Source organism: Staurois parvus, unplaced genomic scaffold (genome assembly GCF_062004578.1).
Source record: "Staurois parvus isolate SC_StPar_1 unplaced genomic scaffold, SC_StPar_1.0 ptg000145l, whole genome shotgun sequence".
Taxonomy (NCBI): domain Eukaryota; kingdom Metazoa; phylum Chordata; class Amphibia; order Anura; family Ranidae; genus Staurois; species Staurois parvus.
Genome location: NW_028317941.1, coordinates 9,577,959 through 9,596,954, shown reverse-complemented (window position 1 = coordinate 9,596,954; position 18,996 = coordinate 9,577,959). Strand labels below are relative to the sequence as shown.

Below are 18,996 nucleotides of genomic sequence, written 5' to 3'. Positions count from 1 at the left end.
TAGCAATATTATTTTTGGTTATATCCATAATCAGCATGTTTTGATTATTGTAGACCGTCACCAAGCCCTGGTCTGTTTGGGTTTGAATTACAATATGTAAACTGTACTGAATTATCACTTATTATGTACTGGCTACTGGGGGTGGAAACAGTACTGTATGAGGATGCTGAAATCTTAGTTTTTTTTTACAGTATATGTGGTTTTAACATTTGTACTGTTTGGGACATAATAAAACATTTATATTTTTGAACAACATCTTGAAATGCAAAACTCCAATTTTTTGGCCTTGTTGTTACTGTATTTACTGGGATGTGGTGTTGTTTTTTTATCCACTGACATACTTAATCTGTATATCTGGATATAGAAAATGAATGTGACTATCTACTATTAGGCTTGGCAAGTGTATGAAATGTCCTCTGATATCCGAATCTTGAAAAAAAAATACTTACTATCACAGCCAAGAACCATTGTAGAGATAAATTCAAGGGAGATGTGTAAAGTGATTTACAACACTTCATACAGGTCTGTATGATTAAGGGAATAAAGGCAGTGTAGGTGCTGCTTGTAAGACTTGACAATTTTTTAAATCTTCCCCACAAATCCTAAAAGCACCAAAGTATGACATCACTGTATGTAACACTAGGTTCCAGATCCCAGGAATGAGCCAGTGCTCCAACATGCTAGTGCAAGGAGTAAAAATGTCCAGTACAGAGGCCACATTAAAAGGCTATTCACAGTCATTCACACTTCATGATTTGGAATTATGGGTGGAATCACTGCAATTCTGCTTGCAATTCCAAATTGCATGACAATCCATGCAAAATGGGCAACATGTGTGTTGGGTGCCATTCATTCTAACTGCGGTGCAATTTTGCTGCAATTGCACCTAGTGTGAAGCTTGTCATCCAAAAAAGGAGCAGGAGCTTCTTTTGGGTGACAAATGTGCATGGACATCACATTGAAATTAATGGGCTGCCCTATGCATGACACGCGATACTGTGTAGAAAATGAACCACACAAAATCACGAGTGGGAATGTGATTGGACCCTAAAAAAACCCTGTACCAGGGCTTTTACTTATATGTTGTTGGCTGTCTTTAGCTTGAACACTTATGCATAGCAATTAGAATTTCCGACTGAAAGCAAAAGTTTTGATGTGCTATTTCAAGTCAGTATCTCGGAAAGTATTAGAGATGATTGAATCAACATGAAACCAAAGCAATCAGCAGTTTCAGAAGAAACGTCTATGAGTGAAGGTTACCTTTTAAGCAGCAGCATATCATCTTTTGAGGGAATTATGGGGTCATGCTTGTAGTTGTACATGTTATGCAAACTCATTCCACTTTTGGCTGATGATTTTTTTTATTGCTGTGCTTCACAGGGGATTTTAAAATCAGTCTGCTGGGAAACTAAGAAATTGGTTTTGTCTATCAATTTTTATGTATTATTCACTTGCATCTGCAGTTGTTATATGATATTTTCTACAAGGGTATGCTTATTCATGATAAAGGAACAATAACAGATCAAAAATACTTAATATAATATATCAAATGATCCAAGTTCATAAAAAAAAAAAGTCATGACTTTCAAAATAAATTGATTGCCTCCCATTTAACCACCTCAATACAAGGCACTTTTACCCCCTCCCTGCCCAGACCAATGTTCAGCTTTCAGCGCTCTCACACTTTGAATGATAATTACGCAGTCATGCAACACTGTACCAAAATGCAATTGTCGTCCTTTTTTCACACAAATAGAGATTTATTTTCGTGGTATTTAATTAGCACTGGGATTTTTTATTTTTTGCGCTGTAAATGAAAAAAGACCGAAAATTTGAAAAAAACCCGCATTTTTCTTTGTTTCTGTTATAAAATTTTGCAAATAAGTAATTTTTCTTCATAAATTTGGGCCAAAATGTATACTGCTACATTGCTTTGGTAAATACAATCCAAATCTGTGTGTATTATTTGGTCTGTGTGGAAGTTATAGAGTCTACAAGCTAAGGGACCAATCATTGAAAACTGAACACACCTGATCAAACCTGATGTACTGATGGCCTATCTCATTTCTTGAGACACTAACAAGCCAGGACAGTACAAATACCCCCCAAATTACCCCTTTTTGGAAAGGTATAAATTACACATCTCAATTCCTGACTACCTATCACAATTTTGAAGGCCCTGGAGCACCAGGACAATGGAATTACCCTTGGATGCCTGCCTATCTTCTGGGAGTGCTGCGCTGCTTGTACTCGCCACTGCGTTACTGGTGGATGTCTGCTCCTCCTCAAATCTCCTAAACCTCTTTGGACTCTATCCTCCTCAGAATCCATTTCTGACCCACTGCTTTCAATTGGCTCATACACAGAATCTGAGTCTGACAAATAGAGATCCCCGCTACTCTCGTCCGTCATACTCAGTATCTGGATAAGCCTCCTCGCTGGTGTATAATTTTTTAGACATTTTGATATTCACTGGTACAGATGTAGATTTGACACTGGTACACTGTGAGAGATGTTTATCACTATGCAAGTGTACAATCCAAACGCACATGTTCCTGCGTTAAAAATGGCTGTGTGTATAAGTGGGTGCTGTAGCGACCGTCGGCTGGAACCGAACAGAATCAGCAAAGGAGAATGTCACCAGCACACCGAGGATCACCAATATGGGTCCAAAAGTTTTAATAAATGATCACATAGTTACAGCAAGGCAACGTTTCGGAGTCTCGCAGGACTCCATCAGGGTCACATGCCTGATGAAGGGGTCCTGCAAGACTCCAAAAAGTTGCCTTTGCTGTAACTATGTGATCGTTTATTAAAACTTTTGGACCCATATTGGTGATCCTTGGTGTGATAGTGACATTCTCCCCTAGATGTTGATAACTGGTACAGAAGTGGATGAGCACTGGTACACGGTGTCAGATGTGGATCACTGGTGCAGATGTGAATTTTACACTGGTACACCATGACAGATGTGGTTTACTGGTACAGATGTGGCTGACTACTGGTACACCAGGACTGATGTGGTTCACTGATACTGTGTGACAGATGTGGATCACTGGTACTGTGACAGATGTGGATCATGGGCACTGTGACAGATGTGGATCACGGGTACTGCGATAGATGTGGATCACGGGTACTGTGACAGATATGGATCACAGATGTGGATCGTGGGTACTGTGACAGATGTGGATCGTGGGTACTGTGACAGATGTGGATCGTGGGTACTGTGACAGATGTGGATCACTGGCACTGTGACAGATGTGGATCACAGATGTGGATCACGGGTACGGTAACAGATGTGAATCACGGGTATTGTGACAGATGTGGATCGTGGGTACTGTGACAGATGTGGACCATGGGTACTGTTACAGATGTGGATCGTGGGTACTGTGACAGATGTGGATCGTGGGTACTGTAACAGATATGGATCACTGGCACTGTGACAGATGTGGATCACGGGTACTGTGACAGATGTGGATCACGGGTACGGTGACAGATGTGGATCACGGGTACGGTGACAGATGTGGATCAGGGGTACGGTGACAGATGTGGATCACGGGTACAGAGACAGATGTGGATCACTGGCACTGTGACAGATGTGGATCACTGGCACTGTGACAGATGTGGAACGCAGATGTGGATCACGAGTACGGTGACAGATATGGATCACGGGTATGGTGACAGATATGGATCACGGGTACAGAGACAGATGTGGATCACTGGCACTGTGACAAATGTGGATAACAGATGTGGATCACTGGAACTGTGACAGATGTGGATCACAGATGTAGATCATGGGTACTGTGACAGATGTGGATCATGGGCACTGTAACAGATATAAATCACTGGCACTGTAACAGATGTGGATCACAGATGTGGATTACGGGTACTGTGACAGATGTGGATCACTGGCACTGTGACAGATGTGAATTACAGATGTGGATCACTGGTACTGTGACAGATGTGGGTCACTGGTAATGTGACAGATGTGGATCACAGATGTGGATCACTGGCACTGATACAGATGTGGATCACAGATGTGGATCACTGTCACGGGGACAGATGTGGATCACTGGTACTGTGACAGATGTGGATAACTGGTACTGTGACAGGGTGATGTGTGGGCGATGTGTTTGTGTGTACTCACTGATCGGCTCTGCTTCTCCTCACTCATGGGCTCTGTGTGAGGAGAGGCAGAGCCGTTCAACTGAATGGCAGCTTTGTTGATATCACATGACAGCTGTGATTGGACACAGCTGTCATGTGATCAGAAGGGCCAATCAGAGGGCTCTTCTGCTGTGTCCAAGGGACACAGGCACACCAAGAGCACTTAGCTGCGCGGACACAAAGCAGAGCTTGTGAACATGCTCTGAAGGACATTTCTGAATGTCCACTCAGAACGGCGAAGCTTAGTTCATCCCTGATCTCATTTAACAATGGGATATAATTCAATTTATACAAGTTCTTGAAGGATACAGTTAATTTTATTCCTAGATATTTCAATTCTTTTTCTCTCCAAATTTGCTTGAGGTGATTGTAGCTGTATTAGTGCACTTGCGACAGAAACAATTGAGTACTGTCCGTGATACTTTTTTTATTTGCACTAACATACAATTTTCAGGACAAGCTTTCGGGGAGTGTCCCCTTCTTCAAGGTCCAACCAGTACTGTTACAAAGTTTTGCATCCCAAAATACTCTGACAATTCCCCATTAACCATGATTACTTCAGAGGGTTGACTATATAATTTCCTTATCCACTCTCTCATTGTAGGTCTTATCCCCAATACTTCCAATGTATCCAACATATATCCCCAATCTACGCTATCAAACACCTTATCAGCATCGATAGAGAGTACCACCACAGGGATTTTCTCTTTCCTACTTTTTTGTATGAGAAACAGAGATCTCAGTCCATTATCTCTACCCTCTCTCCCTGGGACAAAGCCTACTTGGTCTATGTGTATCCATTTCCACATTAGGTCTTTCAACCTGTTTGCCAGAACTTTTGCATATAGTTTGGTATTTGTGTTTAATAAGGAAATCGGCCTGTAACTTGAACAGTGAGTATCATCTTTACCTTCCTTATGTATGAGAACTATATAGGCTTGTAGGGATTCCCTCCTCATTTCCATCTCTCCTCCCAATGCATTCATATATATCCTCAGTTTAGGTACTAATAATTCTTTATAATTTTTATAATATCTCACTGTGTATCCATCAGATCCTTGACTTTTCCCAGCTATAGTGCTCTTTAATGCTAAGTGTATTTCCTCCTGCGTTATTGCTGATTCTAGGGATTTTAATTGCTCCTCACTTAATTTTGGTGATCCTGCCTTTTTTAAGTATGTCTGTCTTTTTCTATTTTTCCTACTTCATCTTTACTTATGGAGCTGTGGGGGATAATATTATATAGCTTATTATAATATTCTTTAAACACTTTAGCTTTATCTTTAGTTGAATACATGAATTCTCCTTTGTGGTCTCTTATTTTCTCTATATAGTTCCTAGATTTTTTTTTCTCTGAGCCCTCATAAATACTTTCCTGGCCTACCTTCCCATCTGTATCTCTCACTTATCATTTTATTGAACACTTTTCTCTTATCTTCTTCCAGAAATGTATTTAATTCTTCTCTTTTATTTATTACCCTCTGCATAATCTCTTTTGTTACTTTATGTTTATGTATCTGCTCTAGCTCACAGAGTTCACTAAGAAGCATGTTTATTTTTTCTCTTCTTTCCCTCTTCTTTTTTGCTCCAATCTCTATCAGGATTCCTCTAATATAGCCCTTATGAGCCTCCCACACTGTTGCTATGGACACTTCCCCAGAATCATTTTCCTCAAAAAATTGCTCTATCGTCATGGATAGGTCGTATAAATTTGATAAAAATGGTGATTGTTCCAAAAATATTATAAAAATTTCGAATGATACCAATTAAACTACCAGAGGTATACTTTAGATCAATTAAAAAAAGTTAAGATTTATTTGGAGGAATAAAAAAATGAGAATAAGCCAGGAAATTTATGTAGAAATAAAGAGAAAGGAGGATTGGGAGTCCCAGATTTAAAAAGATATTATAACTTGGTAATAATGGCGAGAATTTTTGACTGGACATATAATGCAGAGGGGAAAAGCTGGGTTAAAATAGAAAATATACTAAGTAATACTAAATTAAGTGGAATTGTATGGTTACCTCCACAATACAGAGGATTAGCAGACAGTACACGTTTGTTCACTATTAATGTTTTAAGTGTGGGATGTTTTCCACAAACAGATGGGATGGGAATTTAATTAATTGTTAATGCCCTTAAAGTCCACAGAGTTTTTCCCCCCAGGTAAAGAAGGTATCACAGGGAAGTGGATTAAGAAGGAAGATGCGCAATTAGGGATATAATGGTGGGGGAGGAAATAAGATCACAGGAATTGGGAAAAAAAAGAAGTTTTTACGAGGATGGATGAGTGGCGTTATTTTAAATTGAAACACTTTACAGGAAAGCTTCCAAAGCCTTTAGGATTAAGAGAGGAATGGAATCCTTTTGAACCCTTGTTAGGTACACGGGGAGATGGGAAACACGGAACCTCTAAAATATATAAGATTCTCACTGGAATAAACGCAGATATATGACCTCCATATATAGAAAAATGGGAAAGAGAAACAGGAGTTACAATAGATGCGGAAAAACAGAGGAAAATGTATAGAATAATCCACGGAAATATAAATATGCAGGAGTTAGAAATGAATTATAAGTGTTTGGCAAGATGGTATATCACACCGAATGTGGCACATAGATTGAGTGGAGATAATTCACCTTTATGTTGGCATGGATGTGGAGGTAGAGGCACAATGTATCACATATGGTGGGAGTGTTCTAAAATACAAGAGTATTGGGGGAAAATAGTAAGCTTGATTCAGAAAATTACAGAGGTTGATATTCTAGTAGACCCAGAGATTTGCCTTTTTCATAGTACTAAGCTTTCAGTTGAAAAATCCAAAGAATCTGGTTGTACTATTTGAATGCAGCAAAGGGACTGATACCCAAGTATTGGAGGAGACAGGGGGTGCCGAAAATAAAAGACTGGGTGATAGGGTGGATCAAATATGTAAATTGGAGGAACTTTATCATTTGAATGAAGATAAGATGGAGAGTCACTATACAAGATGGAACAAATGGGAGGAATTCAAAAAGACGAGGCTAGCCTTAGAGGTTATGGGGGATTAACATAGAATAATATGGAAACATATTTTGTTCTTTTATAGGGATTACGATCTCCAGAAATGAACAGGAAAATGCAGAGCAGAAGAGGTCAGGGATTGGAGAGGGGGGGGATGGGTGGTAAATAGGTAGGGGGAGGGGGGATGGGGGGGAAAGGGATGAAACAATAAATGTTTTGATAACAAGCTAAGGTTTTAATGAGTAGTTTGTATAACTTGTTTATCTGAAAAATGAATAAATATTTAAATTTTAAAAGAAGAAAGGCAAAGGTCAGTTGTTTGAGCTCTAAACACAGCACATGCCCTGTTGGAGAGCACAGTTACCAAAAGAAATGAATGGCGCTCTTGGCCCGAGGGGGTGGGGGAGGACAAACATTTCCAAAATCTGCCAAGGGGAAAAGGACAAAAAGGCAAAGGCCAGGTCTATGGCCTCCATAGAAAGACAAGGGCCTGCTGGAGGGGGACCCTCAGGCCAAGTCAAAAACGCCAACACAACCAACGGGGGAGGTAGAACATTAACAAGTCTAGAGGAAGAAATACTATGTTTAGCCAGGCAAACTACACATTGGAACATAAGTAAATGGTTTTTGGTCTACTGGCACACTACAGGTGCTGTAGGCTGCTGAAAATTAGCTAAATTAAAAAAACCATTGCAAAAAACATGATGGACCACTTAAGTAGATAAGGATATATTTGTCTACAGGTAATAGCATTGTGTAGCACATTATACAGGTGAAACTCAAAAAATTAGAATATCGTGCAGAAGTTCATTTATTTCAGGAATGCAACTTAAAAGGTGAAACTAGTATATGAGATAGACTCATTACATGCAAAGCAAGATAGTTCAAGCTGTGATTTGTCATAATTGTGATGATTATGGCTTACAGTTCATGAAAACCCCAAATCCACAATCTCAGAAAATTAGAATATTGTGAAAAGGTGCAATATTCTAGGCTCAAAGTGTCCCACTCTAATCAGCTAAATAATCCATAACACCTGCAAAGGGTTCCTGAGCCTTTAAATGGTTCAGTAGGAATCACAATCATGGGAAAGACCGCTGACCTGACAGTTGTGCAGAAAACCATCATTGACACCCTCCATAAGGAGGGAAAGCCTCAAAAGGTAATTGCAAAAGAAGTTGGATGTTCCCAAAGTGCTGTATCAAAGCACATTAATAGAGAGTTATGTGGAAGGGAAAAGTGTGGAAGAAAAAGGTGCACAAGCAGCAGGGATGACCGCAGCCTGGAGAGGATTGTCAGGAAAAGGCCATTCAAAAGTGTTGGGGACTTTCAGAAGGAGTGGACTGAGGCTGGATTCAGTGTATAAAGAGCCACCACACACAGACGGATCCTGGACATGGGCTTCAAATGTCGTATTCCTCTTGTCAAGCCGCTCCTGAACAACAAACAACGTCAGAAGCGTCTTACCAGGGCTAAAGAAAAACAGACCTGGTCTGTTGCTCAGTGATCCAAAGTCCTCTTTTCTGATGAGAGCAACTTGTGCATTTCATTTGGAAACCAAGGACCCAGAGTATGGAGGAAGAATGGAGAGGCACACACTGCAAGATGTTTGAAGTCCAGTGTGAAGTTTCCACAGTCAACGCAGCCGTCTACCAGGAGATTTTGGAGCACTTCATGCTTCCTTCCGCAGACGAGATTTATGGGGATGCTGACTTCATTTTCCAGCAGGACTTGGCACCTACCCACACTGCCAAAAGCACCAAAACCTGGTTCAATGACCGTGAGATTACTGTGCTTGATTGGCCAGCAAACTCGTCTGACCTGAACCCCATAGAGAATCTATGGGGCATTGCCAAGAGAAAGATGAGAGAAATGAGACTGAACAATGCAGAAGAGTTGAAGGCTGCTATTGAAGCATCCTGGTCTTCCATAACACTTCAGCAGTGCCACAGGCTGATTGCTTCTGTTTCACGCCGCATTGAGGCAGTAATTGCTGCAAAAGGGGCCCACACAAAGTACTGAGTACATATGCATGCTTATACTTTTCAGAGGTCCGATATTGTTCTATGTACAATCCTTGTTTTATTGATTGCATGTAATATTCTAATTTTCTGAGATTGTGGATTTGGGGATTTCATGAGCTGTAAGCCATAATCATCACAATTATAACAAATCACAGCTTGAACTATCTTGCTTTAGGAGAGAGAAAATGTGTTACAATGATCTTCCCAGTGACTGGCTTAGTTGGGAAAGAGATGTGAGAAGTTGAATTTTTGGACTCAGCTGGAAGCCACAGTTTATGAAGCAATGTATGTGCACCCTGGTTAGCAACAGGACAATATAACAATCAGCTTCTGTGTCCCCAGCCTGTCTACTTGTTCCACCCTAACTATTGAGGCTTACTATAGCCAGCTACAAGCATGGTGTACAGCAAGCTGTCAAGACTTGGCATCCTCCACATCAGCAGTGCATAATAGTAATCAAGATGTTATTCTCCTGTCACCACTGAGTTAGGGGATGCATGAAAGTCAATTTCCGTGTCTGGCAACCCTGGTGTCAGAGATGAAAATTGTGTAGCATCTTGCCTGGTTTAGTGCCACAAATAGACACACATATAACCATACTAGTACAATTACTTGACCACGTTTTCTCTTATTCACAGGGGATGCTGGTTATCCGCAGCTGACGTGGCTGATGGCTCCAATTAGATAACCCCAGAGCCTGCCCGAACGTAACTATAATAAGTGTATGTGTATAAAGTGCAGCGCTAAATCATATAGTGAAACATCAAAGCGTTTACACATACAGTAAGTGCAAACAAAACATAAACATCAATACAGCAATAATTATACAAGTCCATACAGTGTAACAAATAAGTGCTGGTGTAAATCACAAACCAATTGACATATTATAGTCCATATATGTGCCAGTGATACTGCAAATTGCAAAACAGCAACATATCCAGTTCCAATACTGTGTAAAGTTATCCAGTGAACACTCCACCACCGCTATGCACTCACCAGAATGCTACTAGTATAGTAGCAGTGATCAATGTACATATTCACAATCCTAGGCTGGAGATCCTCCTAGAAAGAAAGCTCACCACATGGAGTCCAGAATAGCATACTTAGTGTAGTATTTATTGAAAATAGAGATAAAAACTTTCCACGTGGAAACATAAAGTACATGTGTAAATACACATATCAAACTGGCCACCGCTCCGGAGCACAGACACTATAAAAAGGCCCTGGCATAAAGCCAAGCAATAGTGGAGACCACTATCGGTCTCCTAAAATCATGTTTTTTGTGTTTGGCCAGGCCTGGGGGTGAGTTACTATACTCTCTTCAAAAACCTTCCAGGATCATCCTCGCCTGTTGCCTCCTACATAACATCTGCCTGGCAAGGAATAATTCTTGGGAGATGACTGAGGAGAGGGAGTCAGAGGTCCATCAGCTACAGGTCCCCTGAAGGCAGAATACCAAGGATGGGGTGGCCACTCGAACTGACCTGATCACCCGCTACTTCACATGTACATATTCTAACATAGGTAGAGCTTGCAACTTCCCAGCCGGGTTCCCACTGCACATATGTGAGTAGCGCTGCACTTTGTGAATGGCCCCGTAGTCTTCTGGGACCTGTCACATGTCCCAGAAGACTACGGGGGGTGGGGGAGACCAACTTCCGCTTCCAGTCGCCTTAGGCGATTGCAGCAGAAGTAGGAGCGGGTACCTGTCAAATTCGGAGATCTGCTCCCCAAAGGTGCCAATCCTTAACGGGCAGCGAGGGACATGCGTTAAAGCGGAACTTCCCCTTTCGGTGGAGCTCCGCTTTAAGGTTGGTCTATGGATAGAAAAGGGTAAGAGGGGCCATGGCCGCCAATGACATTTATACCACTCAAAAGCAACACCCATTTAACGCTCGGGAACCGGCCCATATTGTTCTCTGGCCAAAGAGTTAGCATTTGTAAATTAGAAGGGGCATCATTTCCAAACCCCAGGAAGTACTGTGCTACCCTGAACCCTCCAGGAAGTAGGTCATTGGCTCTACCAGGGGAGCCCACTATATTGCCATGAATCTTCTTGCCACAGGGCAGCATCACAGCCCACATCTGCCCCCCTTTTGATGTCAGGAAATCAGCCACTTTGAAAATTCAGACCACTAGGAGGTCTGGGCTCCTGTTCTTCTACCTCCATAAATCACAGGGGAGGACCTATGCAAGAACATCCTTTGGGAGATGACTTCCCATTGGTGAGCCCTTGTAGCAAACACCTTGCTGTGGCAACTGATTTGCTTGTTGCCTTGGAACAGTACTAGATGGCAATGTTGAGGGCTCTCCCTCACATGGACACAGATGCTAACCACTTGCCCTCCTGAGGATCCCCCCCCCTTCCTGACAAGGCCATTTATTGCGTTAAAGCACTGCGTTACTTTACCTGACAATTGCACGGTCATGCAATGCTGCACCCAAATGAAACATATCCTTTTTATCCAACGAATTGAGCTTTCTTTAGATGTTATTTGCTCGCCTGTGCGTTTTTTAATTTGTTGCGCTAACAAAAAAAGGCAGACAATTTATAGAAAAAAAAGCAATATTTTTTACTTTTTGCTATTAAACATGCCCATTTCCAAAATTTGAAAAATCTAATTTCATCATAATGTAATAATCATAATGTAGGGGAAAATGTATTCTGATACATGTCTTTGCTCCCAAAAATTCCAAGACGTGTAAATTAATTGGTTGACGTGTAAGTTGTAGCGTCTACAAATGCCTGAATATATACTCTGATTTTTTAATGTTTTATTTTTACTAGTAATGGGGGCGAACAGTGACTTATAGTGGGCCTGTGGCAGGCATTCTGACACTGGGAGGGAACTGACTTGGTGTTCCTGACATCCCCAGTGACACCAATACAGTGATCAGTGCTAAAATAAAGCACTGACACTGTGCTAATGGCACTGGGCAGGAAGGGGTTAACATGTGGGGCAATCCAAGGGTTAACTGTGTGCTGTTTTACTCTGTGCTGTGTTTGTGTGCTTCACTGTAAACACACTGCTTTGAATGGCTGTGCTGGGCACAGCCATCCAACGCAGTGTGCATGAGCTGACAAGGAGGAGAACTGTATTGGTTACATACAGTTCTCCTCCCCGTCAGAGATGCTCCTGAATCAGTTGGCACTGGCGAGTACCCGGTGATTGACAGCCGCAGCCACGAATGGCGATGTTCTCCTTTGCGCACCCATGCCACCCTGTAGCAGGATATCTTCTATAGGGCGGGCGGAAAGCAGGGGTTGCCATTTTATCCAGTGTGTAGGCAACATGACAACAATTTGTCCTGGCCACTCAAACATTAAATTACTAACTGCTGTGGCTTTTGGCAAGAGAGTGGAGACGGAGTAGAACAGCTGGCCAGTTTTGGCTGTTGTCTGTGCCACCTGTAGATTTAGGAAGAAAAAAGAACCTTTGTTCTGTATCTGTTTTTATTTGTCTTTCAGCCAATTAACATCTTGGGTGGAAGGCATGACACGGACCCTGGGAAGCCTGTTGTGATTAGCTGTCTGACATCACAGGTGTGTTTTGAAAAGTGATCTTAACAATTGTTCTAAAATAAAATAATAAATATGTAAGACTTACCTGCTCAGCATAGTAGTAGGCCACTGAGCAGGCCAGATCCTTAATTTCATTGCTCCCCTGCCAGCATTCCTTGGCCCCTGTTAAGTGCCACCAGAACAAGCACCTTGTTCTGGTGTGAGCCCAAGAAGACTCACTTATTAGCCACTGCTCCCATAGAGCAGAGCTTTTCAAGCCTATCAGGGAATCAGGATGGAGCTCAAGTAAGCATTAGTGGGCCTGGGGGAGGGGGGACCTTGTGCCTTTCCAAACACTGTAATTGCTCCAAGAATATTTATTTAAACTCCTGAAATGGTAAAGAAGGAAAAAGACAATCTAGCTAGCCTGCACTGAGAAGTGATTGTCATGATGAAATGTTAATGATTCTTTGCTCTCATTTTACAGCAGTGGCCCTGCTTGCGGTTCAAGCTTGGAGAAAGCCACCTTCATGTCCTCCACTTGCCTTCATTTGTGGTCAGTGGATATTTTGTGGCACCAGGAAAGAACTGGCATCAAGGACCTGCATAAACACCCTGGCATGCCAGAAGTGGTTTGGAAGCAGCACAGCAACTTCACCATCCCTTTCCTCTATTGCTGCTTTTGGAGGTGCATAATTACTTCTCATTCCTGAATGAACTTGCAACAGATATTGGAGTCCCCATATTTTCCAGATGTGGTTGAGCTATGTGCTGGCAAAGAGTGGAGCTTGGTTTTGGTTTTCCAACCAATTGAGAGCTGACAGGCATGAGGCCATGTATTTGCCTTTTTTTGTTTTGTCAAATAAAGACTATTTTTGTTCCTAAAAACAGTGTCATATCCTCTTGATTGTATTTCCTAGACTTAAGATGGCCAGATAATATGCAATCTGATTGATGAAACGTCAATGCAATTTCCTCAACATGTAGCTAAAGTCTGTCATAGGCGGACCTACCAGAACAAAGCATTCATTTAGAATGGGCCAGGCCCATACAGTGCATATTTGAAGTTTGCTATGAAGGAACATTCACCTTTGGATACCTGAGCTCATGTGGTTTGTGTCCAAATATTTCTGGTCATTGCAACATATTGACTAAAGCAGCTCAGCACAGATCAGGCATAAATAAAAGTGTACCTTGTCTATAGAATAGCCACTGGGAGGTCCTATCAGGGCACACAGATCTGGCCCATGCATAATTGGGTACATTCTGGCAAATGAGAATTTGGGATGCTTTATAATACTAAGGGGTTAGTTCATGCTTGCTTCAGGGGAAACATTACTAATAATTGTATTTTCAGGAGAAAATGTGTCCAATTCCTAGACACATAGCAGAGGTTCAAGGTATTCCATAGAAGAAGTTATTGTTCTTTCTAACTATACAGGTGGCACAGACACAAGCATACACCAGTCAGCTCTTCTACTCCCTCTCCACTTTCTAGTCAGTAGCCAAAATCTTAATTGATTGATCAATATTCCTGGCACTGACAGAGCCCAGGAAATTGACCTCCATATTTTGGGCCTTCACAATAGTCTGTAACATCAAGGAGCTTACAATCTAAGCTCCTTTCAATATATGGTAACTGAATTTAGGGCTTTTTAAAGTGGTAATAAACACTGCTTGGTGACTTGTTCCTACATGTGGGGAGGTGCAGCATGGTGCGGCAGCAGTGAACACACAGAGTCTGGGTGCAATAAACCTGAAACTTGTACTGAGCAGAATGCCAATGTTAAAGACACCATAGCGGGAGAGCGCCGATTAGAGAAATAACAAACAGTTAAATGCAGGCAAAGATGTTGCTGTGGAGAGATGCAGACAGCATCTGTTTCTGAGGGTAAAGTTTGGCCTGGCCGATATGATCCCAAGTGGGGAGGCTTCTTTCCAGGTTAGCAAGTTCCTAGCTTCTCTCTTCTCATCAGGAACCTTTCACTACTGCTAGTTACTTTGGGTCTCTCTCCCTACACTCACAAAATGCGCTCCAAACCCGGGGATAGGGACTTATATTGACCATGCTGACACAAGATGGCTACCAAGGGTCACATGGCTACAGCATAGCCAACCAAAATGCTGCTCCATTGACCCAGGAAACAACAGAGAAAGGTTTTTCCCCTTGACTTTACCTTTAGGCTCTGATACCACTCAGGTCAAGCACCACCTACAGTGGAGAAAACAGATTGCACCTGTCTACATAGCGGTAAGCTTATCATAAAACGTACCTGTAGGTACAATGATATCTCCTAAACCTGCACCGTTTAGGAGATATTCACTATTTCTGCAGCCAGTGACATTACTGGTGCATGTGCACTGCATACTGAGTATTTTGTATCTATGGAGAACTGTGCTGTGATCGTGGCTCCTATGAGCATGCATGGTAGTGATGTCATTGTGCGGTTCGGCCATTCAAATGGCTGGAGCCATTTTATAATGTGCTAGCATGTGGTGCATACTACCACATTATGACATTAGCTTGCAGGGGAAAGGGTTGTTTTCACACTTTTCTACCGCTTTAGGACAGTAGAGTTAGGTTACGCTTTAAGGTAGCCCTTGCAGAAACTGCTGTTAAAGTATTCATCTCTTAACCACTTACAGTTGCAAGAAAAAGTATGTGAACCCCTTGGGATTACGTGGAGTTTTGCATGAATTGGGCATAAAATGTGCTCTGAACGTCATCTAAGTCACAACAATAGAAGAACACAGTCTGCTGAACATAATACTACACAAACATTAGATGTTGCCATGGTTTAATTGCACATAACATGTAAACATTCACAGTGCAGGGAGGAAAAAGTATGTGAGGCCCTAGCTTAATGACTTCTTCCAGAGCTAATTGGAGCCAGGAGTGAGCCAACCTTGACTCCAATCAGTGTGATGATATTGGATGTGTTGCTGACAGCTGTCCTGCCCTTGAAAAACACACACCTGTTTTGGGTTTACTGGTTTCAAGAAGCACTGTCTGATGTGAACCATGCCTCGCAGAAAAGAGCTCTCAGAAGACCTACGATCAAGAATTGTTGACTTACATGAAGCTGGAAAGGGTTACAAAAGTATCTCCAAAAGCCTTGATGTTCATGTGTCCACGGTAAGACAGACTGTCTACAAATGGAGAAAGTTTAGCACTGTTGCTACTCTCCCTAGGCATGGTCGTCCTGTAAAAATGACTGCAAGAGCACAGCGCAGAATGCTGCATGAGGTAAAGAAGAATCCCAGAGTGTCAGCTAAAGACCTACAGAAATCTCTGGCACATGCTAACATTTTTGTTGACACATCTACAATAAGGAAAACATTAAACAAGAATGGAGTACATGGGAGGACACCACGGAGGAAGCCATTGCTGTCCAAAAAGAATATTGCAGCACGTTTGAAGTTTGCAAAAGAGCACCTGGATGTTCCACAGCACTACTGGCAAAATATACTGTGGACAGATGAAACCAAGATTGAGTTGTTTGGGAAGAACACACAACACTATGTGTGGAGAAAAAAAGGCACAGCACACCAACATCAAAACCTCATCCCCACTGTAAAACATGGCGGAGGGAGCATCATGGTTTGGGGCTGCTTTGCTGCCTCAGGGCCTGGACGGATTGTTGTCATTGATGGGAAAATTAATTCCAGAGTTTATCAAGACATTTTGCAGGAAAACGTACGACCATCTGTCCGCCAACTGAAGCTCCGCAGAGGATGGGTGATGCAACAGGACAATGACCCAAAGCATACAAGTAATTCAACAAAACAATGGCTGCAACAGCACAGAATACGCCTTCTGGAGTTGCCCAGTCAGAGTCCTGACCTCAACCCGATTGAAATGCTGTGGCATGACCTTAAGAGAGCGATTCACACCAGACATCCCAAGAATATTGCTACACTGAAACAGTTTTGTGAAGAGGAGTGGTCCAAAATTACTCCAGATCATTGTGCAGGTCTGATCTGCAACTACAGGAAACGTTTGGTTGAGGTTATTGCTGCCAGGGGAGGGTCAACCAGTTATTAAGTCCAAAGGTTCACATACTTTTTCCTCCCTGCACTGTGAATGTTTACATGTTATGTGCAATTAAACCATGGCAACATCTAATGTTTGTGTAGTATTATGTTCAGCAGACTGTGTTCTTCTATTGTTGTGACTTAGATGACGTTCAGAGCACATTTTATGCCCAATTCATGCAAAACTTCACATAATCCCAAGGGGTTCACATACTTTTTCTTGCAACTGTATGCATTATCTCTATTACTCTGCTCCAGTCGGCCATCAGAGACCGAGTGATTCCCTCTTGGGGTTCTGCCATCTTCTCTCTTACTCAGCATAAAAAAGCTGAAGCCAGTCATTCAAAGCCCACACATAAGTGACTCCTCAGCTCTCAGCTCTCCTTTTTTTTTAAAAGATATGTGTCATGGCTCATACATCAGAGTGCCATAGGAATGGTTAGAGATGGTGATGAGGGTTAGCCATTGACTTTTGAAGAAAATGTTTGCATTTGCATATCATAGCCTTGTTAAATCTGCATGTTTTGAGGGAAAGGGTGCTTTGATACTTCTGATGGAGCAAATGGCTTTTAATAGTATATTTAACTGACAAAAAAAGAGAGCTGATTGAAGAAGATAATTGTTAGGGTTAGATACAATAAAATTGCAGTAAGATAAATACTAACACCTTCACAATAAAAAAGTTAAAATATTAGCATTTAAAAGTTAAATGTACGAAAAGATAAATTTATGCTAACACAATAGAGAATTCAAATGTCTTTCTTTTCCCATTGCAGAAATGAAAGTGTTCAGTCATCAACAAGAGATGAAATATTCCTCAAATTTTACTAATACCACAGTTGGTTTCAACAGTTTATTGGTGGTTTCCAAAACATGTCTGACACAATCTCTTGTGCAATATATTTCAAGTCACCACAGTAAGGACTCTGGGACATGTAATGTTCCCACCGTGGTAATAAACAGACTGTTAGTCTGAAGATAGATTGACCTAAAATAAAAAGAAAGTCATATATTTGCAAGTATGAGGATAATATAAACATAGATTTTAAAGGGGAAAAAAACATGTTTTTAGCACTGCTAAATAAATTACTTTAGAGTCATATGGTGTTTGCCATAGTTACATAGTGTACATAGCACCAACATTTTATAAAGTACTGACAAACTACCTACAGACAACCACTGACTTTCTCTCCTGTAATGCCAGTATGGACCACAGCTTCCAAGGTCAATATTTGGTCTGCCACCTTCTACTCTGTGCCTTCACCAGTGAAGTAACTCATCACATTAGGCAACGATTAGGCATTCTCCAGTGCTGTATGTTTCTTTGCTGATCCTTGTGTATTGCAGCCTGCATTCAGCCCTGTAATCCATGTGTACTCCAGCATGTATCCAGACTGTAGTCCTTGTGCACTCCAGTCTACATCCAACATGGAAGCTAAGTTTAAGTAGGTGGAGTTTAAAGAGTCTAAACGTTCCCCTCAATGGACAGTGATAGAGTCTCTTTAAAGGTTTGGTTTCTGCCTTACACATATATAGCGCTACCCCCGCAGGGGCCGCTTAATAATGCTTGTCCCCAATGGTTGCCCTGACCTCACAAGCCTCCCGACACCTCTGACACTCTGGATTCAGACATATGTCAACAGTATAGAATATTCATGCAAAAGACACAATGCTTTAGTAACACCTCTATATTAGACCTGTTCAAAAGAGTAGGCTACAGGAATACAATCTCTATAGGATATACAACCCCAGTTAATGCATAAAAGCAGAACACTGGTAAAATAGGAATAATCAATTAGCAATGTTTAACAGGTTACACAATCATGAGTAGTAAGCTTCAACTATTTAATTGCAACACAAGCAGCAAGAGGGGGAAGAAAAGGCTTGTTGACTTATCAGCTCCCTCCCTGTCACTGACACCACAACAAGGCATGCAGAGAATTATGTAAATGTATACTCTGGCATAACCTTCGTCTTGTGTTAGGGTCGGCACCGACCCGTTTTTAGGTTTTAAATGCACAAAATAACCATATAAATTTGTTTATTGCATCAAGGCTTTATGACTTTGTCAGGAACCTCTATTTAACAAAAAAAAAAAATAGTTTTCACTAAATTATAAAATGCTCAAGTTGAAATTATGACCTTTGTGTTGTTAGGGTCGGTTTCGACCCAGTTATAAAAATAAAATTATAAAGCAATAATTAGAGCCAAAACTGAAATCATAAGTTCACTGTCAACCAGCACACTGACAGCCAGTTCCTCT

At 41.5% G+C, this 18,996-nt stretch overlaps 1 pseudogene across 1 annotated transcript in view; it reads left to right on the top strand.

Annotated features, from left to right (window-relative positions):
• Positions 1 to 13,591, top strand: part of LOC149464925 (uncharacterized) — a 60,836-nt pseudogene extending 47,245 nt beyond the window's left edge. Inside the window, exons 12-13 of the transcript XR_016312286.1 lie at positions 12,666 to 12,740; positions 13,186 to 13,591. The product of XR_016312286.1 is annotated as an uncharacterized LOC149464925 (transcript). The remainder of the gene's footprint in view (positions 1 to 12,665; positions 12,741 to 13,185) is intronic.
• The last annotated feature ends 5,405 nt before the right edge of the window (positions 13,592 to 18,996 follow it).